Consider the following 27,877-nt stretch of genomic DNA (forward strand, 5'->3'; position numbering starts at 1 on the left):
CATTGGGATTTTTAAAAGGTCCCCAAATTATTCTAATGTGCAGCCAAGGTTGAGAACTCTGCTGTGGAGTAATATATTTAGCATGGTACCGTGAAGCAGAGAAAAAAAGAAAAGAAAAGAAAACATATTTTTCTTGGGCAGCATTATCTTTGTGCTGCAATTCTTACGAAGGAGCACAGAACATTTAAAGGAATATACCTATTAAGTCTGTGAAAAAAAGTTAAGGGTGAGGAATTCTAATTTACATTACAAATGAAAAAAATGAGATAGTCATAGGAGACTCAGGACGATAGAAACATGACCAGTCTCCAGAACTCACTGTGAGAAAGGACAGGGTTTGAGGTAAAGGAGAGGGGAGTTGGATTCAAGAAGCAAGGGGATATTAAGAGGAGTTCTTAATCTCAGGAAACTGAGGGTTGCTGGAGTGGTGGGGGGTGGGAGGCATGGGGCAGCTGGGTGATGGGCACTGGGGAGGTTATGTGCTATGGTGAGCGCTGTGAATTGTGTAAGACTGGTGAATCACAGACCTGTACCTCTGAAACAAATAATACATTATATGTTAAAAAAGAAGAAGAAGAAGAAGATAGTGGCAAGGAAAAAATGAAGCGGGGTGGACATTGGAGGGGGAGACGAACCATGAGAGACTATGGACTCTGAGAAACAAACTGAGGGTTCTAGAGGGGAGGGAGGTGGGGGAATGGGTTAGCCTGGTGATGGGTATTAAAGAGGGCATGTATTGAATGGAGCACTGGGTGTTATACACAAACAATGAATCATGGAACACTACAGCAAAAACCAATGATGCAATGTATGGTGATTAACATAACATAAATTTTAAAAAAATGCAAAAAAAAAAAAAAAAAGAGGAGTCAGTACTTTGTGTTTTTCTAATGGCTGTATTCAGCCTGGATTCTGAAAGTATAGAAACTTGACCTAAAACTACTTCTTTTCCCCCTTTCTTTCCACCAACTACCAAATGTGTGTGTGGGATAGGGTACACACAAAGGGGAAGTGAGTCCATTGAGGGAGCAGGCATCTTTCCGTGTAGGTGGAGGGGAAGGACAGGCGTTGATATCCTCCCTCACCCCTTCACTCTACTAAGCTCCAGGCTTCCTGGCATCACGAATGATTCCTGCCTCCTCCCCGGGCATGTTCTTTCAAGTCTGCCTGACAATAGCTCCCACATTCTGTCAGATGATGGTCTTCTTCAGGAAACAAAATGAAGCCTCCCCATGCAAAAGTTGGATGAATAAAAGTGCCTACAAGAGAATCTTCTTCTCTTGAAAGATAAATACTTCTGAGCCAGTATTTCTTATCTTTTTGGCTATTCTAGTGCAACATGCTTCAGATCCATTCACTCATGCCCTGTCCTCCCTATTTTCCACCATGGTTACTATTCATCACTCTCAACTATGATCTCTGTAAGGGTCTAGATGGCCATCTTTGTTTTATTCTCAGTACTGAGCACAGCACTGGGTATAGATTTATTAAATGTTCGTTGAATAAATTATCCTACATGCTTTCTAGGCCGTAGTTCCTATTTTTTTCCCTTTCTGCATGTCTTTCTAATATGTGACCTCTGAATAACACATTGACGTCGAGGCCCTGGGATCTTGTTTCCCTAGATCTGTAGCATCTCATTAAAGGTCAAACTTTTTGAATGTTTAATTTTCATTAATGCTCTGTCTTTCCACATTCCATAATATCCTCCCACTTCATTCTGGTTCCAAAAAAAAAAAAAAGAGAGAGACAGACAGACGTAGTGTACATACATATGTTTTTTCTGCAGTAAATACACGAACGCTAATGAGTAAGCTGGACTTTGTGGAAATACATCAATATCAACTAATTGATCTACCTCTGCAACATTCCATGATGGACCATCACTCATGGAAACCATCTTATTTCTACACATAGAGAACTGCTTTTCCAACCACAAGAAAATGATGTACTAACCATGACAAGGAATGAATGTGCATCTAGCTTCTTTTTTCTATTCTCACTATTTCTCTTTAAGCCCTACTCAATACCTCCTTTGTTAAAGAGATAACTTTCTAATTTCCCTGTTTCCTAATTTATCATGTCCTCCCTCTCCATCTCTTTAAAATATATAAGTGCCAGACAAATTTTTCTTAAATATGGTTGTGATAGTCATTTTCCTACTCAAAGCTTCTCAGTGACTCTCTACTTCTGACTTAGATATGGCCTTCTGACTTGGGTGTTTATGGGAGCCTCATGCCCTGACCCAACTTTCCCTTCCTGGCTCTTATGCCACTCACTTCTACTACAGGATGTTCAGCCAAATGTGTCTACTCGGTGCATTTTCCCTATAGCACATTTTCCTGTCATCTTGGCTTTGTCCTTTCTACTCTTTCTTATGAACCATCTGTATTCCCACCAAGAACACTTACCCATCCTCAGGGGTTCAAAAGCTCTTTCAAGAAATATTCCCCAGTTCCTGCAAGTGAACACAATTCCTCTCTTTCTCCATTTGCTTCATTCATCTGTCTTTGTATTTCTTCTAGTTCCCTCAATCTAGCTTGCTTTATAAATATCTATAACCAGGGCGCCTGGGTGGCTCAGTCAGTTAAGCTCAGGTCATGATCCCAGGGTCCTGGGATTGAGTCCTTCATTGGGCTCCCTGCTACTTCCCCCCTCCTTCTGCTTGCTGCTCCCCCTGCTTATGCGCGCTCTCTCTCTGTCAAAAAAAGAAAGAAAATCTTAAAAAAAACTAAGTATCTATAGCCATCCTACAGTGTCTCCTGGCTGATTCCTCTAGCACCGTGAACTGAACACTGTAGGTGTATCACACATATTTGAGACACGTTTCATGAAAGTGCAGTGAAGAATTAGGGATGAGAGGAATGATATGCTTTCTCTTGTAACCGCGGTATCAAAAAAGAGGCCTGATGGGGAGTCACAGGAATTACCTACCCATGTAGAGGGCTTTTATCCTTATAATTTTGGCCTCTAAACTCTTTATTTTTCCCTTGCACCAGCCATCACCTTCCCACACCCATATACATACTCACATATACCCATGGGTATAGGTAGGACTTTGTTCTACATGAAAGATAAACAGGATTAAATTTACTATGATTATTCTAAGGTGGGCAAAAAACCTAACATCATTTAGATGCAAGTAGTCTTTTGTAAGGAAGAAAATAATCATTAACATTTCTGCATAGCAAACAGTTATAATCCATTTACTATGCTACAAAACTTCGTGCAGAGAAAATTTAAAAATATGTGATTATATATTTAAGAAGGAAAAAAATGCATTCCAGCTATACCTGGTAGTATATAAAATAAGGGCGCCTGGTGGCTCAGTTGGTTAAGCGTCTGCCTTCGGCTCAGGTCATGATCCCAGGGTCCTGGGATCAAGCCCTGCGTTGGGCTCCTTACTCAGCAGGGAGCCTGCTTCTCCCTCTCCTCCCTCCCCGCCGTTCATACTCTCTCTCAATCTCTCTCAAATGAATAAATAAAATCTTTAAAGAAAATAATATGGAATAAAAAGTAATCTGGGAATACCAAAAGAGAGAGAGAGAGAGAAAGCCTGAACAGCTTCTGTTCTGCACACAGCAAAACTATGAACATTTGAACATTTAGTGACATCTGGACTAAAAGAGTAAGCCGGAAAAACAATCTGTCTTTTGTGACACATTTTTGAGTTGGATCCAAGGAGCAACTTTCAGGCACAAAATAACAAATAAGTGTTTTATATTGGACGGAGTATTTTGTTCTTCCTTGGAAGGCTGCTAGTCTGTAATGACACCCCCTGTAACTGCCTGTGCTTAATTCAGAAACACTCCACTGGTTGGGTGGCATGGCTCATCTGGAAGCTTCCCCTTGCTAGCCAGCATCATCACTACTGGTTTTGCTACTTTTAATGATTGTCCTCGTAAACATTAGGTTGTTTTGATGTGTAATATTAACAACTGAAAATGCCATTTCTACTATCTTCTGTAGAAAATAATGAAAGACTTCGGGGGATTCCTTTAAGTTATCCCAAGTAAGTCAAAGATTCTCCTTTCCAGCTTTTTGTTATTGATTTCCTTGTGACAAAACCAAAAGAAATGGAGTACTGAGTCACCATAAAAACTAAAAGTTCCTCATGCATACACCACATTTTAAGCTGCCAAATGAGACCAGGAGAGAAGGAAGCATTCTCCCTATACCATGATTGAATTTATAAGGTGATTTCACTTTTTAAATACCAGTGGTGTAGCCTACATATGCTTTTATACTCTATTCCCTCCTCCTCGCCAGCACTCCTCTGACTGCTTGATTCAAGCCCTTGAATGGTGACAATGACTACCAAGGCCTCTGGATGCAACCCCGCCTACCCCGCCCTGCCGCCCTCCTCCATTCACCCTCCATGCTGCTGCCACAGATGCCTCAAAAAGTAAATTGAATCATGTCATCTGTTGGAATCCTTCTGAGCTTTCTCCTTAGCAGGCCATACAAAGCCTGTGAGGATCTGACACTGCCTTGGCGCTCACCATTTCCCCTCTTGCTGCCCCACCATCAACGCATGGTCCTGCAGGACTGAGTGCTGTGCCCTTCGCCTGTGGTGCTCTCTTTGGCTTTTACGTCCTCTCCCAAATGTTCTTTCCCTCTCCCCTTGCTCTCAGACTGTTCCCAGTCAACCATTCAGTCTCAGTCTATCCATCACCTCTTCAGAGATACCGCATTGCCCTCCAACATGTGTCCACAGCCTCCTGTGGTTCCTCCCTCAGCTCTCACCCCCCCGCACTGTCTAGCACCGTACCTGCCTCCCCGGCTAGACAGTGAGCTCTGGGAGGACTATTTGCTATGCCTTTTTAATCTTTCTATCAACATTCCCTCATGCAGGACCATTAACTGGGGAGGTGCTGATTATGTGTTTGTTAAAATAAGATCCATTCTAATTGCCTAAAAGTAACTCGCATATTTGCATATTTTATAAAACACCCCCACCCCCGTGTCATTTCTCTTTTGAACTACCCCTTTTCTGCCAAATCAAAAGAAATCAGAGTGTGTGTGTGTGTGTGTGTGTGTGTGTGTGTAAACAATACCATCCAGGGAGAATAGATTCAGCGTGTTTACACAGGGCACAAGACCACAGACAACTCACTGTTTAGGTGATTTTTCTCATTTTCTCTTATATGGCAGATATTGCTGAGCTCAGTAGCAGAACCATTCTGATCTATTCATTTTAGGTGTTACTTTCGATTAAATTGATCAGCATAGACCATGCTCCATCGAGGCATGATCAGAAAAATTGGTGCTTGTGGGTCTCTGATGAAATATAGACTAACCTCTTCAGTATATGATCTGGAGGTACCTTAAAAATGTTTTGGAAAATTGTTCTGTAGCTGAGTCTGCAGTCACAGTCCACAGACTGGAGAGGAAATCGCATACTTGGGAGACTGTGCTCCAAGAAGTATTATTGATGGTGATGAAAATGTACTAAGAGAGAGCAATAAATCAGGGGCTATTTGACCCATTTCATGAACTGTACTCCATGTTAGGTTTCTACAGTAAATTCTTCAATGCGTTCATCATCTTTCTCATTCTCCATGATACACATATGCACATGTATGGGTACACACACACACACACTTCAGCAAGATTTGGGTAGGAAATAATCCAGCCAGGAGAGATGCGTACAGTCAGAACACAGATTTTATTTTACTTTATTATTTTATTTTTCCTAAAGATTTTGTTTATTTGAAAGAGAGACAGCATGAGTAGGGGGAGGGGGAGAGGCAGAGGGAGAAGCAGGCTCCCCGCTGAGCAGGGAGCCCAGTGCGGGACTCGATTCCAGGACCCTGGGATCATGACCTGAGCCGAAGGCAGACGCTTAATGACTGAGCCACCCAGGCGCCCCACGGAAATTTTATTTTAACAAAAATCCTGCAACTTGCAGTCAGAAATGATGCCAGGGAAAGAACTGTTGCTGTTTGATTGGGTGAGTCTACCACTAATTAATAAGAAAAGCACCGTTGGTGTTTTGAACACAAGGTATCATTATAATTAGAACAGCTTCCTCATTTGTAAGGAAATAAAACTGTAATTCTTAGCAGTGAGTTATGGCTGACGGGTGAAGAAGATACGCTGTCATATTTAGTTGACGAAAAAGATAGCTAAGGATTCGTATTTGTTATGCTATGTGTCCTCTCTCTTGGCAAGCCCTTCCCTTTCGGCTCTAGGTTCCTTGAAGGCAAACACGAAAGTACCTATAGCTACTGCACTGACATTGGTCAGAAATCTGTGCCCCACGCAAGTGGCTTTGTCTAGACTGGTACATTTGTTATCTTAAAAAAAATATGAACCTAGCTCCAATATTGTTTTATTTGAAACACAATCTCCTTTGGAGTGGATCTATTTCACAAAGGTTTTACTGAAGTATTGAAAAGGATCCTTTAAGGCTGTCTGATCTTCCCTTGACATTCAGAATTATGGGGAGCCTTTGATGAACTGAACACCTGGCTAAGTCAGGCAGCTGAGGGAATAGAAAAGAATGGAGGGTCGGGCGGGCCACGGAGACTGGAGTATGTGAAGCTGCCAGAAGCTAAAGTTGTAGGTGCCTCCTACGTGCTGGGCACCAAGAGAGAAGCACTATCCTGGCTTTATTTCATTTCATTTAATCTTCCACCAGAAGCTTGCGATGGAAATTGTCCTGTCCATTTTATATGTGAGGGAACAGTCCCCGGGAGATTGATTTGTTCGTACAAGCCATGCATGGCAGAAGCGGGATTCAAATACATGCACTTTGAAGCCAGGGCTTTTCTTGACATCCCACACCAGGTGGTGTTACCCACAGTGACTTGGGAGTCACCGTGCTTGGGTTTCCCTCATGTACTGTGTGGCACTGGGCAAGTCACTTCACCTCTCGGAGTTTGTTTTCTCTGCCCTCAGCATAAGTAACAATGCCTTTTCCGTGTTCATTGTAGGGGTGTTGTGATGACCCAACTAAACAACACCCGTCGGGAATCACTTTGTAAATTACAAAGCACCAAATGAATCTAAAGGGTTACAGCCCTTGGCCCACACCTAGAGAATGAGATATTGAGAAAGAGTAAAGCAATTTGAGAGGCACTGGTTTTGTGGTCTCTGAACTTGCAATTCACAGTTGCATAAAGATCTCTTTGCTACGAGGGTCGATTAATTATAGCTGCCAGTTTTTAGTGCACGGCTAATCTTACATACAATTAATTATTCCATAAATCAAATAAGCAAGTTGTTGGCAAATGACATCTGCAATCTTTGAGCTGACAGCAAAATATATTATGCACCATAAATATTCCAGGCCAACTTCTATTTTCTATACATTTTGGTGCTGGTACCCAGGAACGGGTTGTTACTATGGTTGCTGCTGGTGATGGCTGAACATGCCCAGACCTCTCAGCAGCTCAGGGGACAGCTCTTTAAGTTCTGACCTCAGGCTAGCAGGCTCATTTGACAACTTAAGACAAAAGTGGGATAATGGAGACTTCACTGAAATAATTTTGTCAGGACCAGCTAAAATACCTTGTGCTGAGAACTCTAGTCCCTGAATACTACTTATCTTACGTGACCTTGATTCCTTCTTCTTTTTTCTTTTCTTTTTAAATTTTTAAAAACATTTTTATTGAGGTATAGTTGATATATAATATTAGTTTCAGATTGCAACACAATGATTTGATATTTGTATATATTGCAAAATGGTCACCACAGTAAGTCAAGTTGCCATCCATCACCACACAGTTACAAATGTTACAATTTCTTTTCTTTTCTTTTAAAGATTATTTATTTATTTATTTGACAGAGAGAGACACAGTGAGAGAGGGAACACAAGCAGGGGGAGTGGGAGAGGGAGAAGCAGGCTTCCCGTGGAGCAGGGAGCCTGATGAGGGGCTCGGTCCCAGGACCCTGGGATCATGACCTGAGCCGAAGGCAGACGCTTAACGACTGAGCCACCCAGGCGCCCCTACAATTTTTTTCTTATGAGAACTTTTACGGTCTACTCTTTTAGCAGCTTGCAAATATGCAACACAGTATAATTAATTATAATCACCATGCTGTACATTACATCCCCAGGATTTACTTATTTTAGAACTGGAAGTTGATACCTTCTGATCCCCGCCCTCCTTCTGCTGACAGCACCCGGAACAGTGCCTGGCACTTAGTAGGTACTCAACAAACGTCTAGCTTAAGCTCCAATCTTAGACCATTTACCTTCTGTTTCCTCAGCACTAATGACTGATTGCCTCTCCCCTTGCAACTGCCCTTGACCTTCAGGGTCTTACGCCATGTACAGGACCTTCTGTATCCATCCGGATGGAGACTTAGCCTGGGATCTTGGTTGTCTCATAGGGCTTCCAGTAGGCTCACACACTGAGAAGTTACAGTTCTGTACAGATTCCTATCTCTCCACTGCTCTCTACCCTCACCTGGGAGCTCTACCCAGGAAGAATGACCCTTTCTTTAACAATTGTGTTTGGTTGAGGTTGACAGAATGTAGTCATTCTGGGTGGCTTGATTTAATGTATTTCAACATCACTCACAAAATACCTTTTTCCATTTTTCAACAAGGTCAGAACTTCTTAATAGGGAAATCTGTAATTTAATCTATTTTTGACCTAAAGAGGTATAAATAGCTTTCATTCTTCTAATTTGGTAAATTGTCCATGTATTGGTGAGTTATAAATGATCTCTTCCAGTCCTTTACCATCCTATTATCCTTTGGTTCTTTTCTCTCTACACATTAGCATGTCACTTAAAATGGAAACGTTAATTTATTTGAACCTTTGAACATTTCTCCAAACACAATAAACTGCCCTGTATATCCACGCATACCACCATAACAAGGTCTAACCGTTACAATCTATCATGACGTGTAGACCGTATTTCATTGATTCTAACATGCACATCTCTTTTACCTGATAATATCTCTGAAATTGGCTGCATATTACAATTGCAAGCATCTTAGTGCTGTTTCATGATCTAATGGACAGTATTTTTTCTTTTTTATAACTATCTGAAAGAGTGGTATATCATGCAACCAGTGGTGCCTTAGAATGGATGAAACGTAATTTAAAGTGAACCATAGCTAAAACTTTTAATTCACATTTGGAAGATATGACATAGAATCTTGTTCAGTCTCATCCCATCCTCCTTTTGCTGTGCTTCTTGGTACTGCATAAACTGAAATGTTTAAAAATTGCCCAGGCTTCAATATAATATGCTAGAGTTTGGGCTGAGAATTGGGTATTGCTAAATAGATGGGCACACAAAACTTGGAAGGTAAAAATGAGACAAACGGTGTCTTCTTGTTCCCTTTGCTTGTGTGCTTCCTGGCAAACAGGGTCTTGAGGACAACATGCTCCTCTGCAAGAACATTCCAGTGGACTTTTCCCAGCTTCCTGGTTGCCAGAGGCAACTATGAAGCAGCAGGAGAAGCTTCAATGGGTTTCTGATTCCAGCTTCTTGGTCTCTGAATTACTATTCTGCAGTGTGCTCCCTGACTCACTAGTTGTAGTGGTGGGATCAGAGATCCCCTGGTAGGTAAGTTTTGTGTTGTTCTGGGGATAAGTTCTGGATGCTTAGCCTATAATTTATTCTTCTACCCCTCTAGTAATTTTATAAACACCTAATTCCCTGAATTGGATAACTTCCTGCTTATAACACCAGGAATAGTTTGGGTTTCCTCTACGGGGGTGACTGACAGTTCTACCAGATTATTAAGGACACTCTAAAACAAATAAAGATGTCAAAGAAATTCTCTTTAGATCGATTCCAGCTATTTTTTTTAGACCTAATACACAAGCATCAGGGTTTGTCATCATGGTTGAAGTAAACAATGCAATGCAAATGATTTCCTTTAGAGAAATGACAGCACTTAGTATTTTTATAACCTCATTATGTGACTGCAGGAAAAGCATTATTGTTGCAATAACATCCTCAATTTCTTTATCGAAGGCAGAGGAGCGTAAGCAAACAAGTAGGTGGACACATAAATAAATCATTGTTAAATTATGAGAAAAGAACCACACAAAATACTTTCACATTTATCTCTTCATTTGTCACTTGAAGAAATAGAGTTTAAAGAAAAAACCCTGCTATATAGGATATCAATATAAACCATCAGTCTGACCTTAAATAAGTCATTTCGTTTTATTCTGACTCAGATCTTTTTCCTATAAAATATGGAGAATGAGACCTGTCACTTGCCTGGATTTCAAGGATATTGTCAAGAAGAAGAATATTAGATAATGTCTTTGCATCTATTTGGGAAAGAACTTTGTAAGTTTGGAGTATTATTAAACTTGGATTATGTATCCTTAGTATTATTCTTATTGCTAAGACTTCATAAAGAGTCACCAAAATTTGAAATTAAAAATATATGCGAGATTGGTCTAATTAAATAGAGCACATCCCTTTTTAAAACTGCACTGTGAAAGAGCTCTGTCCATAGACGCAATAATGAAATATATCCCAAGGTTAAACCAGGACTTTCTGAAAGCCATTAGGGATCAGTTCAAAGCTAAATATAATTCACTAATAAATGTTCCTCATTTCAAGTTCCCTTCTCAGAAATGATTAAAAGATACATCTTAGAAGCCAATAATTTTCAGCTTAACTGTCACTTTTTTTTCCCAAAGATTTGTTTTCCTTTTTAGTTTGTAGAACTGTGATTTTTAAGCCACATATTAATATGCTCAGTGAAAACTTTCCTTTAATATAGATCTGTAGTGCTGAACAAAGGGAGAAATCCCAGCAACATGTCTTTTCCTTAAACTGTTTTCATTTCTATTAAATCTATTATAAGATCAAACTGGTACCTCCTGCTTTTCTCCTGTGTGATTTGTCACTGGTTGAACAAGGGCTGGATGTCAAAGAAGTCGATTTAAATATAAAGAGAAAAGTCACGTAAACTTTAGTTTTGGACTATTTTTCTATTTCCGAGGTGAGAACAAATGCATTTCTTTCAATCTGTAGTTATGGAAAAGACTTACATACTTGAGTTACTATATCTATTTTTAAGTAGCAAGAATAGAAATTCCAAAAAGATTGCATTTCTATTGCTAATGCGTGCAAGGTAGTTACATGTGATGGTTAGATGCACAAACTTGGGAAATGACTGCACAAGCTCAAGTTCTGCTGCACCAATCTATGAGTTGGGTGACTTTGGACAAATTACTTAACTTTTCCATATTTCTTTGTTTGAAAAGGAGAAAATAATAGTATCTACTTTTTAGGGTCTTTGTTGGCATTAAATGAACTCATATATCTAAGAAATATCTTAAAATATAACCTCCTTCACACAGGTGCTCAATAAGCTCTTATCACTTCCTGTAATGGTATCACTTCCTACAATATACAATACTCTCTGACTTCCTTGTTCACAGGGCCAATCATATTTAGAAACTTGACTTCTCACATGGTCAAGGCCAAACAGAAATTCTTTTTTCTTCTTCAAACTCCGCAAATTAAATTAAATAACAGAAATCAAAACAACACGAAATGATTACAGATCACTGAGCTTAAGGATTGCACTTGCCCTTACTGTTTCCACAAATATACTCCCATGATTTGTTATGCAATTAACATACATGAAAAGGCAGTCATACAAATTTAGACTTCTCTAACGCTACAAACATATGGAGTTGAAAACATTCAGCCACTTGATTGTATTCCTCAGGTTTTATATAGTGGATTGCTAAATTGCAGAGGCATGGATAGAGCATTTTCCCTTAAAATTGTGTCTAGGAAAAAAAAAAAAGGTGTGTCCATCTTTTAAGATGTTCCAAAGGGGAAAAAAAGAATGGGAGAAGGGATTCCACAGTCAAATAATTTAATTGAGGAAAATTGCAAATTATGTTCTTTCTAGCAAATTCACATTACTGATTGGTATATTGAGGTCTTGAAATAAAGAGATATTTAACTATGTTTAACCAATTTCTTCCAAATATTTGATCATAAGATTTTTGTCCTCATTACTTTCTTGAGGAAATCGATAAGGATTATTAAAATTCATGGGCTCTTTGCTTGCAAGACTAAGGTCCTTGCCTTGTTACCCCCAAGGCAGCTAATTCCTGCTTTTGGCAAGATGTTTTATTTTTAATTTCTTTTATTTTGCTTTTAATTGAGTGATTGACTAATATTTTAAATTGCTTTCTAATTTCCTTTTCCAGGAGGTCTCAGAATATCAGGGAGAAAGAAACCCTAGCCATAAGAATGTGTCAGAGGAGGAAACTTGACTGGCAATGCACATGTTTGGGAATCCTACTCTCGCAAATACGTTATCTTTACAGAATCTTGTCAATGACTTGGGACTTGATACCTCAGCCCTTTGGGCCTCTTCTCTTCAATTTTTTTCTTCAATTCTCTCTCCCTCATAGGTGCTTTAGGATTAAATGAGGTGATAAATATTAAACTCCTTTAACAGTAAAAAATCAATACAAATATTCAAAGTAGGGCTGCCTTTGTTCTTGTTGAGATTGTAGTGATGGTGGTGAACAAGCCTGTGTCATTTGGGAAGTGACAGTAATTGCTTTATAGGAAAGTATTTCCCAGCATGGCTACAATAGAGTGAACCATTAAAGGGATGTTCAAATCATCCCAGGTGTGAATATAAAACCTTTCACTTTGCCTTTTTTAAATGGAAAATTTTAATATGTTGCATTGCCCTAGATGGCTTGAGGTACGTGTAATGATTTTCTAAAATTAAATGTATCATCTCCTTTTCTCTTAGTTCTCATGGTTGAGTGACTTGCTGCTCAGTGGTTCAACTTCTTTATTTGGGAGTGGTGTTTCTGATATTCCTTTTGAGTTTTTCCTTCCTCCCATTCAGAGTCTGTCCATCTCATTATGGGGACTTCAACACCTGTGATGTAGTCAAGAAATTCCTGGATTTGGTGTCAGAAATATTGAATACAGGTCTTCTGTCTGTGGCTTGCCCACGTTCCTGTACTTTGATGGAATGTAATGAAAGAGCACAATGAATTTCAAAGTGCTGTAAGTTTTAGTTTTTAAAATCTTCAGTATTATATTGCAGATCCTATGTACATTAAGCACTTCTGGGTAGAAATCAGACAGTTTGGAATGTTCACTAAGTCTTTCGGCATGACATTTAGAGTCCAATCTTAAACGATAGTACATATTCCAGAATAGTATGCATGGCAGACTAGATATAATCTATTCAAACTTTAAAAACAAAGAAAGAAAAATGTGAATGGACTGCCACATAGTTACACATTGGTAAAAAGAGAGAGTTCTAATTGCCAGCCATGTACATTTGGTGAATATCCTCCAGGTCCTGGACTAGTTTAGTTATTGAGGATGTAAAGAAATATAAGACTTGTACTTACGTTTTGAAAAAGTAGACCATTGCCAACATAGAAAGAGAAAACGGTAGAGAGTTCCAGATGTAGATAAGGGTGTAGAGGTGGAAATCCCTATGCAGCACTCAGAGCACATGGAATAAGACAGTAGGTTAGAGAGTAGTGGGAACTAAGGCAATGAGTATTGTCTAGTAGATTGTGAAGGGTCTCGAAAGCCCTCATGTATCAATATGATGGATACTTGTCTGTGACAGTGCTTTAAGTAAAATTTAAAGTGCAAGTGGCCTAGCTATTGAAATTTGGTTGACAAGTAATATAGCTGAATTTATAGGATTCTGAAAATTTTTTTTCTTTTTAACGTGGTCTAGCAAATTCAGAATAAATTTTTCAGTGCTTTTTAAGAGAATTCAGATATTATTGGAAACAAATACTTTTAAACCTAAAAGAAACCAGTTTTTTTTGCAATGTTCTTTCTGTTTATAAACTTATGACATCTTCATATTGCAGAGGAGTTTGGGGGCAAACTTTGTTGTTTTTACGTACACACCCAGAATGTACACATCCACAAAATTCCTTAAGTTTCTGACAGCAGGAAAGAAAATGAATAATTAAATGCAGAGAATCATGATTGGAACATATTCAAGAAGCTGAGAATCTATTTAAAACCGACAGCTCATAAGGTGTAGTCTAGTCAATGGTTATATTTTTGTGTCAGCTTGAAAGCCAAACAGGCATGTCTGAAATCCCATGGTAAGACACCACGGTTTCTAAAATGTTTTCAGTTTGGCAAAAGCTCCTTTCTGGATTTGCTGCATCCCCCCAATAGAAGAAATGACTCCTAAGGAAATTCAAACTACATCCACGAAAATGGAAAATTATAAAGTGCCCAGTGCGAGGCCACTGCCAGCCACAACACATGCCTACAGGAACCTTACAGCCAGAGGGCAGGACGTTCCAGCCAATGCTGCTTTTTCTTTATAGCCATTTAAATTCCAACCTTGGCCAACAAATGGTCCAGGTCTGGGTGAAGTGGAGAGAACACCTCTCCCAATTAAAACAAACAAACAAACAAACAAAACGTTGACAGTAGGATTCTTCTTTCACAGGCAGGCATGAATTTTAGATGTTCCTTTCCACCGAGTAAAAAATTCCCAACTTGACACAAAAGTGCTTTGATTCATAGATGAATCCGGACATTTTCATGTTCTATAGACCTGACATACACCTGGCAGATGCCTTACAGGGTCCGAAAGTGGTGTTTTCCATGCCCGATGTCCAAGCACCAGAGTCAGGGAAGGAATTTCTCTCTGTGCTGCTGCTTGTTTGGGTCTAAGAGAGGCGTTGCTACAGTTTGTGATGGGCTTCACACAAGGCATTTAAGGCAGAGCCCATAAGTTTCAGGTTCCCTCCCTCTGGGATTTATTTGGAACAGATGGCTTACAATTGTTTGGTTATTTATTTGGGAGAGATGATTTTTTTCCCCCAAACCTCTTGAGCATCATAACAATAGTAAAGGATTCACGAAGTACAGATAAATGTGGTTCGGAAGCAGAAGTTTTTTAAGCACCTGCAACTTAATTTCATTTGACAGTAGCAAGGGGCAGTGCTCTGTGTGATGTTTCCACAGAAATGGGGGTCGTGGGTGGGAGAGCTCTGAGTGAGGAGGAGCAATGCTTTGGGATCAGATCCAAGTTTTATATTAAGGGCAGCATTCTATTTCATCTTAATTAGTGTAATGTATTCATTCCACGGACATGTATTGAACATCTTCTGAAAACAAGGTTCTCTTTACCTTCACCACTTTCTTGATCTCCCCATATAAAAGAAAAATCCCAATACTAGTTGTATTAAAACTCATTTTGAAATAACATAAGAATTCATTTTGAATAACAGGAAAGGGGGGGAAAAACAAAGCAGAACTCTTGGTTTGAATAGGCATAGATCACAGCAAGTCCTTGAAGAGGCCCAAATGGACGTTTCCCTATAGATTATTGTACTCCAGTGGCCTCACTTTAAAGACGAGAACCTGCGGCCCAGAGAGGCGAAGCCACCTCTTGTCTAGCTGCAGAATCAGTAACTGACTCATTTTGCCAGATTTCTAGTCCAATTATATATTTTGAGGATGCCATGATCACTCTCTTTTTTTTAAAGATTTTTTATTTATTTATTTGACAGAGAGGAGAGAACAATCAGGGGAAATGGCAGCGGGAGGAGGAGAAGCAGGCTCCCCGCTGAGCATCAGGGAACCCGACTGGGGGGCTCCATCCCAGGACTCTGGGATTATGACCTGAGCTGAAGGCAGACACTTAACTGACTGAACTACCCAGGTGCCCCTGACGTGATCACTCTTAATAACAAGCAAAACCCAAGCTGCTTAATACATGTCTCTCCAAGGCAAATCTTCAGATCTGCCTGTGTGTGGGGAGGTGGAGGGACCTGGGAAGCAGGGGAAGACTGTAGAGGCCTGACGTCTCTGCATGTGTTGAGCGCTGGGCCAGGAGCTTTCATTCTTGATCTCTTTTAAGTCCTTGTAACAACTCTGTGAGGTCAGTGCTGTTGTCTCCATTTTCCAGATGACGATTGTGAGGCCCAGAGTAATAAGAAATTTACCCAGATGCACACATTTTGTGAGTCATGGACTTAGGATCTGAACTTCTTTCTGCCTCCAAATTCTTTGCTCTTTTCACTGTACCTTAATTATTGCCTGTTAGAGGATGTTGTGCATTTCTACATAAATGAGTCCAATTTTTGCCGGCCACCTGGTTTTTATGACTGTCCAGATTGATTTTTCTTTTAAATTTATGTTTCACAACTGCAGGCTTTTTTCCTTTCCATTTATCTCTTTTCTCAGTCATGAGGTTGGAAAAAATGAGAACTATGCTAGCTCTGTTTGTACTGAGAACATTCCAAAATATTTGGCTGTACCTCAAAACCCTATTAAAATAATATTATTTATAACTTTCTGCCTGGTCAATTTTATTTTAGGTTTGGCTATTTCCCACAGGAGGCTGTTCTTTCTCCTTGATGGTAGGTCTGCTGCTTGAAAGCTTTGGTCACACAACATTTTCCAAGTGCAGCTCAGGTCTTTGCCTTCCTGATGAATGGAAACTTGTTGGACAATTGTCCCCACCACTCTGAAGCAGCTAATTTCAGGATCTCACTCTCAGGATCTGTGGGGTGGAGTGTTGGTGGGGAGAATGCCATCTGTTTACATGTGAGCCTTCAACTCTAGTCAAAAAGCATGACCCGTCCAACCACACGATAGATCGCATTTTAGAGCTGGGCTTTGGTGTGGCATGCTGTTTCCCAGAATGCTTTCTGAAGAATACAGTTAATTTCTTCTACATTTCTCCTCAGTATGGCTATTATTGTTAGCAGATTTGTTTAGCTGCCTTAGCAGCTTGGGACCTTTCATTGACTTTTGAGCAGATGATTTGATTTTCAGGCAGAGTTGAGGGAAAAGGCAGCTAGCAGAATCATTACAATGGAACACCCTCCGCAAAGAGTGGGGAGGCATGCTTTTGACAGAGCGTATCTGAAAAAGAGGACCTGTCTTTGCCTCAGTATATAATTGAACGATGGCAAAGCAACGTGAATCACAGAGGCCAAGGACTTCTTACTTAGAAATTTCAACCAAAAACGGTTTCTCTGAAAGGCCATTCCCTTTCAGACAAAAACAAGGGTCAACGAAGCAGCAATTCACAAGTGACAGGGCCTCACTCCAGGGAGCAGCTCACCTAAAGGGAATATGGGGAAAAAGAGACAGACTGAATGGTTAACCCAAAAAGATGGTTACATAACTGCTTAAATTCCACAACTTGCGGACTTGTGGCCTCATTTCAGTCTTTAGATACATTCCTATCCCTGCGGTCGGTCGCTAGTGGCCACCCTTTTACATTTCTCCATCTCTCTGGCTCCCTGGTAGCTAAATACGTATTGATTTTCCCAGAACCCCAAGCTCTCTCCATAATAGGAAGATTTGGTGGACATCCTGTCAAATGCAAAGGAAAGCCTCTGCCAGACTGAGCATTAGAACATGGTGTTTTAATAGAAATGTGAAATATCGATGCAATTATAAATCCATGAAAACCCAGAGGGAAAGAGAATCTCATTTGAGAGAAGATCTTTAAGTTTTTTTCTCCCTCCTTTTTTTTTTTTTTCTTGTGTGAAGAAAAATTGAATCAGAGAACCAAATTTATGAGGTAAAAACTGTCAACAAAGTATTCCTAGCTGTTGCTGGGGCTGAGAAAAAGAAAGCCAAATCATGCATGCAGTGTGAGTATGTGAAATGACACATTTTAATATACTAGTTAGGGGGTCAAAAATACCTCCCCTCTTTCACTTTGTGGACTGCCAGGGTACCTTTTGAGGTCTTAAAAGCTCATGCTAGTTTGCTTAACATAACTGCTGTAACTCGTGATACAGAACCAGATGGAGAGCTGTTGTAATGGGGCTGCAGTTCCTCCACGGAGGCATGTTGCCAAGTTGAGGACTAAGTCAGAGAGCATCACTAATGGGGGTCATGTACTAGGGCATAAAAAGTCACACAGAGATCACAGGATCGTCCATTAAATTGGGTGGGGCTGCAGCAAGTAAATTTATCACTCGCCATAGCCTGGATCTGTCCCTCATCACGGTGGGGTTGTTTCTTACACTGGACGAAGCTAATCTTTGCTAACCTCTCGTAGAAATTCTGAACTTGCCGAGGGGAGGTGCAGAAGCATGAGAGCCGGAAGAGAAGAGCAGATATGTGTGGGAGAGAAATGAACAATGGATCGAGACTGTTGGAGCAGGAGAAAAATATGTTGTTGTTGTTGTTTAATATGTTGGTTTTGACATCATTTTCCAAAAATCAGAGTTATCAAGGCGAAATTTTCACAACCAATTACCCAAGATTATGATGAAAATTATGAGATGTGTTATCCAAGTGATGCAAAGATAGGAATGTATGAATATAAACAGTCACATTTGTGGTGGTGGTAAGGGGACAGAATCAGATGCCTCGTGCCAATATGCTCGTAGTTTTTCTTGTTTCTTTTTCTATGTCAATAAAAAACTTGTGTGTTTTAAAATAATTACTCAAGACTAATAGGGATAATGTTTCACAATGTATATATGCAGCTGATTTCATGTGCTTTTGAAATTTCTCTCACGTTTCCAACTACAACTTACTTTGGACTTCTAGAAAGTTCAAAGGCAAGGAGAGTCCCTGTGCTGACCTATCACCAACTCCCACAGCCTCACTTCTACCACCACACCTGCCTCTGGACATCACTTGCTTTTGGTTTATAACTTGATGGAAGATGGGAGGTGGTAGGTTCAGTTCTGGAATCTTCCTTGGAAATTCAGCCATCATGAGCAAATGAAAAGAGATTCCCCAAATCAGGAGATTGGTAGTATGAAGAAGCAGTGCTTTTCTTCTTCTTTTGCCTCCAGCTTAGTTAGGATTTTTGTATATTATTTTCCTTTATTAAAATTATAATGTACTATAAAAACTGTACTGAGTGATTGTAAATTATGGACTGTGAGGGCAAAAAGGTAGCACCTGTTAGATGTAAGAGAGATCCTCGGGGATCTAAGAAATGGAATATTTATAAAAATTATAATGTGTACTCTTCCTTAAAATCATAGTTAAAGAAAGAATTGAACATTCTTAATATTGTGTAGTGACTTGGTTTTAGAGAAATTTGTTCTAAATTGCCCATAGAAGTTACATAGGCACCTAAGCCAGGATGTCTCTATAGCATAATGTAGACACAGTCCTGAGTCTACACTAAAATTTGGAGTAAACAGATCTATCCTCAGGGTGGAGGCAAATGGAACATAAGGATTGCTTTATATTTGTGATTTCAAATGGAAGCATCGCTTAATGAATCCAAGCTTTGCCAAAGGTTCACTTAATGATGTTTACCTGGCTTAATAAAATAGTGTAAGAGACCCATTTGCCTTGGGAGGCTGGGAAGGAGTTAAAATAGAGAAGCATTTGCCCTTTCAAAGGTTTTCCAATTGTCTAGATCTGGAATTTTTAGAAGATGGTATGGTATTCTTGGAAGTGACTGAGTCATGTAGGTCAAGATTCCCCATGGAAAACATGTTTAGACATATCCTAAATTATTTAGAAAGAGGCTCAATACTTCTATCACTAAAGAGAGTATGTGGAGCCTTATGCAATCAGTACAGAATGCAGCAGTAAGGTGTCCACTGAAAAGGTGGAAATAGCATCATATCACCTTCAATGCATTAGTTTGATCAAATCCATACATAACATATTTGATTAGCACTCTCTATGACTAAACCAAGAGACATCTGTAAATGTAGGACTGGAAATACTTGATAGCACCTAAAACTCCAATCAAGGAGACTTATTAGAGAAGCAGACTAGAATATGATGGTGATATAGTAATCTGAATCTAACCAGTTTTTTGATACATTTTTATTGAAAGACAGTATTGAAAGAAGAGAGATGGTTAACCTGGAATAATTAAAAAGAAGTGTCAAGAAGTAAGATTTGTCAGAATAGCTCCATACATTTCCCTAGAGGGAAAGAATGTTCTTGCTAGTCCTGCAGATTCCCCCGACAAATTCCTGCAGATTTGGCAGGCAAATTCTAGAGCGTGGAGAAACGCATCTGGCCTTCATAGTTTAATGACACACATCAAGATCATCTACTTGAAGCGAGTTACTGATTATAAATCAGCTTCCCCTGAGTATTGTCTTACAGGAGAAGAATGTCTGACTAACTGATGTAAACTTTATTGTTTCCTTGGTAGATCTTTTTCTCTTTGTAGATTGATAATTCACTTGCTGGCTTTTAATGGTTTGATTAGTGAGAGTTGGTTCCCCTGAGCCAGATCACTTCTAAATACAATGATAACATTGAATTTTTTTTTCAAAGATTTTATTTATTTGACAGAGAGAGAGAAAAAGCAGGGGGAGTGGCAGGCAGAGGGAGAGGGAGAAGCCCAATGTGGGGCCCGATCCCAGAACCCCGGGATCATGACCTGAGGCAAAAGCAGACGCCTAACTGCCTGAGCCATCCAGGTGCCCCGATAACATTGAATTTTAAAGTTAATGTGGTGGTGAACCCCAAGCTCTCTGGTCTTCCCTAGGTGGCCAGGAGGCTTCCCTGGTGTTCTTACCAATTTCATCTTGCCCTGCTCACCGAGTGTTCTCAAACTCAGTAAAGTCGGGGTACCTGGGTGGCTCAGTTGGTTAAGCATCTGCCTTTGGCTCAGGTCATGATCCCAGGATTCTGGGATAAAGCCCTGCATCAGGCTCCATGATCAGTAGGGAGCCTGCTTTTCTCTCTCCCTCTGCTGCTCTCCCTGCTTGTGCTCTCTCTCTCCCTTGAATAAATAAATAAAATCTTAAAAAAACAAACAGTAAAGTAGTTTTCCTGTGAAAAGAATAGAGGTAGAGAAAGACTCAGTTGGCATAAAACAATGTTTGAGAAAAGATCAAATGCAAAGGGAAAAGACACTGTGAGATAAAAAAAAGTTGGAGAAAATAAAAGAAGGATTTTTATTACATACTTTATACTTTTATATTTTTATATTTTCCAGGCTACATACAATGAAAATACATTGCAACTGGAATTGCAAAAAAGAATAAAATCAGAATATTAAAATAAAAATAAATAGAATATAAATGCTTGCTTCTTTCTGGTAGTTTATCATCCTAACCTTATATTTACATGAACAATCTCTTTGAGTGATCAGATCCAAATATTTACTGGATATCTAGCATGCGCAGGTGCTGTGGCAGGCATTTTATACACTATATTTCATGGAATTGTTTGACCAAAAAAAAAACCCAACAACTAGTCAATTCAATCAAAGCAGTATTTAGAAGCAGTGTTTTCCTTTAATTGTGAGACTGTTTTTTAAATGACCTCAAAAGGCCTACTTTAGTTCCCCTTTCCTCCTAACTCCTGCAAAAAGGAGTATCAATTATTTTATTTTTAATTTTTTTACAATGGAAAAACAGTGAAAGGTTTGACTGGATTCTTTGCTGTATAGAAGAGTGACCATTTTAGCGCCTCAGTGGACTCAGCCCTAAAGAGATTAAATGCTTGCCAAAGAGCCCAAGTCAATATCCTGAGAGCTGCAAGCAAAGGACAGTTTTTTCTCCCTATCTAATAAAGAAGTAACACTTTTCCTTTACCCTTCTTCTGTGTCAAATATATTAAATTAATGTGCATGTGTGTGTGTTTTAATATCTCTTGCAAGTTTGGTCACTGTCTTCCTTCCCTCTCTTTAGCTGACTTGATCCCTCCAGGGGTCTTGCCTTTAGCTTCTTAGCAGAAAATCCCCCTGCCTGGCCAGGTGTCTGGAGGCCCATCTCTACTGTAGGGCCTTAAGGTTCTCTTTGAATCACACTGGTTTCTTTCCTCTAGTCCTACTACTTCTAGTAAGACATACCATATTTTCCGTACTGATGGCTTTTTCAGTGATTTTTTAAGTTTTATGCTTTCATTACTTTGTATCGCAAAATCCTTTTAGGTCAAATTATAGTTATTGGGGAATGAGACCAATACTAATATATTGCTAAATTACTTTAACCAAACTAATTGCTTTAATGAATGTAGCCTTAATTATGGCAATTTAAAAAAAACAGCTTTTGAATTGAAGTGCTTTTGCAAAAATAAGACTATTATTATGGGAAGGAAAAGCAAGAAATAATTTCATTCTCACTTTGAAACATAGTCAAATTTAAATTGCATTGATAAAATTGAAATATTGTGGTTCATGAGTCAGAGATCTGGGTTCCAGTTCTGGCTTTGCTCCTAAGTGATATTAAGGAGAGCACTTCAACTTTCTGATTCTTAATTTCCTCCTCTAAAAAAGAATTGGGGGCGCCTGGGTGGCTCAGTTGGTTAAGCGACTGCCTTCGGCTCAGGTCATGATCCTGGAGTCCCGGGATCGAGTCCCGCATCAGGCTCCCTGCTCGGCAGGGAGTCTGCTTCTCCCTCTGACCCTCCTCCCTCTCATGCTCTCTCTCATTCTCTCTCTCTCAAATAAATAAATAAAATCTTTAAAAAAAAAAAAAAGAATTGAACGAAATGGGATTGAACTAAATGATTTTTAGGATATCTAGCAGTTCTAAGACTCTCTAAGGCACTGTGTTATATATCAAAGTCCTTTTAGACATAAAATTATTCTGAAATAATAGTTTTATATTTTAGAGGCAACATTATGGGTCTCAGATCAAATAAATTGGTGTGGAGCAACATTACTATCTTGAACTCATGTATTGTAGGTAAGAATGTATGCTATAGTAAGCTTCAAATAGCATAGATAAAACTGTTTTGAGAAGGCACACTTGTTCAATCTTCCGTTGAAAACAATGCTGTCCAATAGAAATGTAACGTGAACCATATATATATATAATTAAAATTTTCTAGTAACCACGTTAAAAAAGTAAAAATGAGATTAACTTTGATATTTATTTTAACCTGATATACTCAAAATATTACTGCTTCAACATGTAATCAATATAAAAATTTTTAATGAGATATTTCGTATTCTTTTTTTAGGAAACTGACTCTTAGAAGTCTGGGGAATATTTAAACTTATAGCATACCTCAGTTGGGATTAGCGACATTTCAGGTGTCAGTAACCACAGGTGGCTAGTAGCGACCACATGTTGGTCAGTGCAACTTTTAAGATAAATTATTTCCTTCTCATCATAACTTTAAAAGCTATGTATTAAAAATATATGAAAAAAAAAAACCACTCCACAACTTTGTATTCAATTGAATTTCTATGAATCTTTTGAGAGGATTGTGTTTGCCCAGGTTTTGACAATGTGGCCAGTTTCCCACAGCACAAACTGCAGGGACGTCAATCATCTCTTAGAGAATGTAGGTCGTGCAACGAATCCCAATTATCCAGCCTCCATGACAGGAGCTGTGATGACTTTGCCTGGAATTTCAAAAATGGACTCAACTTGAAAGTGACATATTTCATCGTGTTCATTGCAAAACTGATGCCTTATCAGAAAACCTATTTTTCTACTGCCTCTAGAATACTGACCACTGCAAACAGATTTATACAGGTTTCATATATTCTGCAGATAGTTCTTTCTGCAAGCCCCAAAGCAGAGAAAGTTAATCCAGATTTATGCTTTATTGCAAATATTTTGTATAATGTTGGACTGAGAGCTTGAATAGAGATGTTACACAATAATTAGCTTTTTGAGCAAAAACATTTAAACATACTTCTTTTTCTTTCTTTGTCCCATATTTTATATTTTAAAATAGAAATATGAAATGTTTTGTGAAGTTTTCAGTAGAGAAGGGCTATAACTAGGTTTGAATCAGATTTGAAGCATCCATCCATGAGGTCCCAGGCAATTAAACAGAGATTGTCTCTGTGAAATGTCTTTTAAGAGGAGGTATTACAGGGGCGCCTGGGTGGCTCAGTCAGTTAAACTTACCTGTCTTTGGCTCAGGTCATGATCCCAGGGTCCTGGAATAAAGCCCTGTGTCAGGCTCCCTACTCAGTGCGGAGTCTGCTTCTCCCTCTGCCTCTCCCCCTCACCCCCCTGCTTGTGCTTTCTCTCTTGCTCACTCTCAAATAAATAAATAAATAAGATCTTTAAAAAAAAAAAAAAAGAGGAGGTGTTGCACAAAGAAACCTGTTTTCCTCACCAACTTTCCCAACATATCTGAGTCATGTAACTTAGATTCATATCAAGTTCTTTGCAGAGTTTTAAACTTTAGAGAACTTCTAAATGAATTAGTCTTCACTTCATAACTACGCAGAGCACTCACAATGAAATGCAAATGTCATGCATCCAGGGAGTGAAAGACTTCAGGATTCTCACCCTTGAATCCCGATCAGTGCTAATTTTAAGACCTCAAATTCTTCAAGTACTTAAACTCCGCAGAGGTTATGGAGTTTCAAGATGCTTAAACATGAAAAGAGTTAAGCAGACATAAACTTTTAGAGTTGTCAGGGACTTGTAGGTTTCTTCTTGTCCACCAATTCCTAACTTTGACCGACTCTGATGGAATCACCTGTGATACTGATCATAAATATAGATTTTTGGCTTTTTTCCTCATCTTCACCTCAGGATTTCTCAGAGTAGGTCTTGGGATTGTTATATTTATCAAAGCCCTCAGGTGATCTTCTGTTTGGTCAGGCTGGAGAACCCCCATCTTCTGTCCTGCAACTGAGAAAATAGAAAATGAAAGAATTTCAAGTATTTGCCTTGTATCTCATGGCTTAGCAGATGTCACACCTCGGGTCCAGAGCCCATTTGTGTTTTCCTCTAAATGACCCAGTCTCCCCAAATTATATTCCATACCATATACTGAACAATGAGGATTTTTAAAAATGGATTCATTTGAATTAAAGTTAAACAGATTCCCCTTCCTCAATTGTTTAATTGAGCTTTTACTATCAAACTTTGCAATGGTGTTCTTCAGAGAAACTGGCAAGCCAGTTCTCCTAAGCCCTTCCCTCATTTTTAAGGTATATGAGGTTTAAGATAATGTAAGAAGATGCCCATATATTTTTCTGTGGCAGCTGGAATCATTTAGGTAGGTTTATGTAAATTTTATGCAAATTTCACAATTTTATGCCCCCAAACTTATGGTGATCATAACTATTTTATTCATCAAAAGTTGGCCTTCAGCAAGATCCTACTGAGGACTGATGATCTATGTGGCCTCCTTCTGCCTGGCTTTTTGTGACATTTATCATCATCCTACTTGGATACTCAAAGACTTGCAGTATGTAAATAAAGGGCCGAAGTAAGACCTTGATTTTCCTCCAACCCAGGCTAAACTATACGGAAAGCATTAGAAGCTCATTCCATGGAGCTGCCTTGCTCATTTCCCCGTACAACTCATCTTGATTCATTTATGCCACAAAGTACCAGTTGTTTAGATTACAATTTCACTGAGTAAAAAGACACACCCTAATATGTATGGAAAGTATTACTAAATTGTATTAGATTTAAGAGTGACTGTTTGCCAGCAGCTAAATGTAGAAAGAATAAGTTCCTGACAATGCAGCTCTAGAGAAAATTTTAAGGGGTGATGATTTCATTAATTTTCAGAGCTTTACAGCCAGCTGGAAGAGGTTTTTCTATACCATTGTGGCTTGCTGCCTTTGAAATTGCTTTCTCTTCTTAAATTCACCTGTGTTAAAATGATATAATAGCAATAATAGTGAAATAAAATTAGCCTCTTTATATAATCTTGAGGCATCTTAACTAACTTAAATAATAGTACCCTGAGTTTATAATGCTGCAATGTACCCTATAAAAAGAGATTGGTCTTAGGAACATTTATAGATCCTTGTATCTATAAAATTTATCCTTTCAACTGCTCTGATACCTCCTCCTGGCCTCTTAGTTTAAACACTTGATGACCAGACTCTTTTAGGCCCCAACCATGTCTCATCTACTCCCTATCTCTAGCAGTAGCACCTAGCAAAATGCCTAGGACATAGTAGAAACTAAGTAAGTGTTTGATGAGTGAATAATGTATAAATAAAGAAGCGGATGAATGTTGAATGAATGAATGATACATGACTGGGGTAAAAGAACTATCCTTCACATCACTGAAAATGTAGAAGATAGGTTTTTGATGATGATTCAATTTTCCATGTACTATTGAATCATATACACATAAAGTACAAAGAAAATTGAAAATTGAATCATATATACATAAAGTGCAAAGAACCTTCTAGCCTTAAGAAGGAATTCCCCATTGAAATCCTATATCCTGTATAGGATCCTGTATATTTATGTATTATATCCAATGCCTAGTTGTCTCAGTTGGGGTAGAAAGAGCACCAAGCCTGGAGCCAGACAGTCCTAGTTCGGGTGATGGTTCTTTACTTATGTGACCTTAGGCCAGTAACAGAACTTCTCTGGGCCTCAGTTTCCTTATCTGCAAAATGGGGATGTTAACATTAATGTTGCCTTCTTCCCATGGTTTTATAGAAATAAAATAATAAATGTGAGTGACTAGGGGAAAAACTTTATTCCCCAGAATTCTAAGGAGTTTGTCGCATGTAGAGAAATCCGAGTAAGTGGTTCTACTGTAGAATCTACACTCTCTACAGTGCGGGCACGGGAAGCGCCTGGATTAGAACAATTGTGTCTGAGACGCAGGAGAGAAGGAGGGCACAGAATGCCAGGGAAGGGAGAACACAGGGGAAAGGGAGTGTCAGGGCATCATGAGCATAGCATTCCTTGGAAACAGAGGTTAGAACTTTTCATGTGAAAGGGATGGACAGATGGAGGGTTGGATGGATGGATGGATGGACAGATAGATAGACAGATGAACTGACTAGGTAAGTCCCTGCACCATCTTTTTAAAAACACTATCAGTCAAGATCTACTTTGGGGTAGCTGCTCAATGAGACATCAGGACAGCCCAGAATTCTTTCAGTTTAACATGTAAATTTTGTCACTATTAAGCTTTTGTACAAATGCCAAGTATTTCTGTTTCTGAGATATGGCTGCTGGTAGGTGAGTGGCTCCTTCAGGAGGAGCCCCAATCCACTCCTGGAAAGTTTGGCCTTCTTTATGTTGTATTGAAATCTTTTGATTCTGGTGAGTGTTACCTAGGATCCTGACTCTGTTCAGAGTCACAGAATACTTTTCTTCCCTTTCCTGTAGGGCAGCACCACTCCAAACAAGCTCAATGCTAGATAGGGGTGGAGAGCTATAGTCTGTGTGTCAGCCCATGATTGTCAGTGTTGAAAGCCTCCATACACCATTACAAATATGTTCTCCTTTATCTTCTGATATTCAGCTTAACAATTCCACAAGCCTTGCATTAGTCATGTTTTTGGAGCTGATCTCACAACTCAAAATTTATAAGATGTCAACATCTCACTATAGGACCAAACAGGCCAACAAAAAGCCTATTTTATATAGCATGTTCACAAAGTAGAGCACTAACTTATTTTGTAATATGGTGGCTTTCTATAGTACATGGAAAATTGAATCATCATCAAAAACCTATCTTCTACATTTTCAGTGATGTGAAGGATAGTTCTTTTACCCCAGTCATGTCTCATTCATTCATTCAACATTCATCCACTTCTTTATTTATACATTATTCACTCATCAAACACTTACTTAGTTTCTACTATGTCCTAGGCATTTTGCTAGGTGCTAGTGTTAGAGATAGGGAGTAGATGAGATATGGTTGGGGCCTAAAAGAGTCTGGTCATCAAGTGTTTAAACTAAGAGGCCAGGAGGAGGTATCAGGAATGGGGATGAGAAAAAGAGTTTTCAACAATAAGTAACCATAGGTGAAAGAAGGAAAAGTGTAATTGAGGTGGAAATACCAGGGGGACATGCATGTGTCCATAAGGAGGTGTGACCCACCACTATTATAAACCTGCAGCCTTGGAAGAATTATATTTCTCCAACTTCTTTATCATAAGAGGAAACAGATCCTCGAGGCGTATAGGGCAAGGCAAGGTCTCCTCGGGACTAGATCTTCCCAGTGTTTTGGTGTAATTCCAGATCCCCTCATCTTGTTAGTGCAAGGTATCACAGAACTAGGGACTACCTATTCCCTGTAGGATTTTATTTTA

This window comes from Leptonychotes weddellii, chromosome 1 (genome assembly GCF_054177405.1).
Source record: "Leptonychotes weddellii isolate Sample4059 chromosome 1, ASM5417740v2, whole genome shotgun sequence".
Lineage (NCBI taxonomy): Eukaryota > Metazoa > Chordata > Mammalia > Carnivora > Phocidae > Leptonychotes > Leptonychotes weddellii.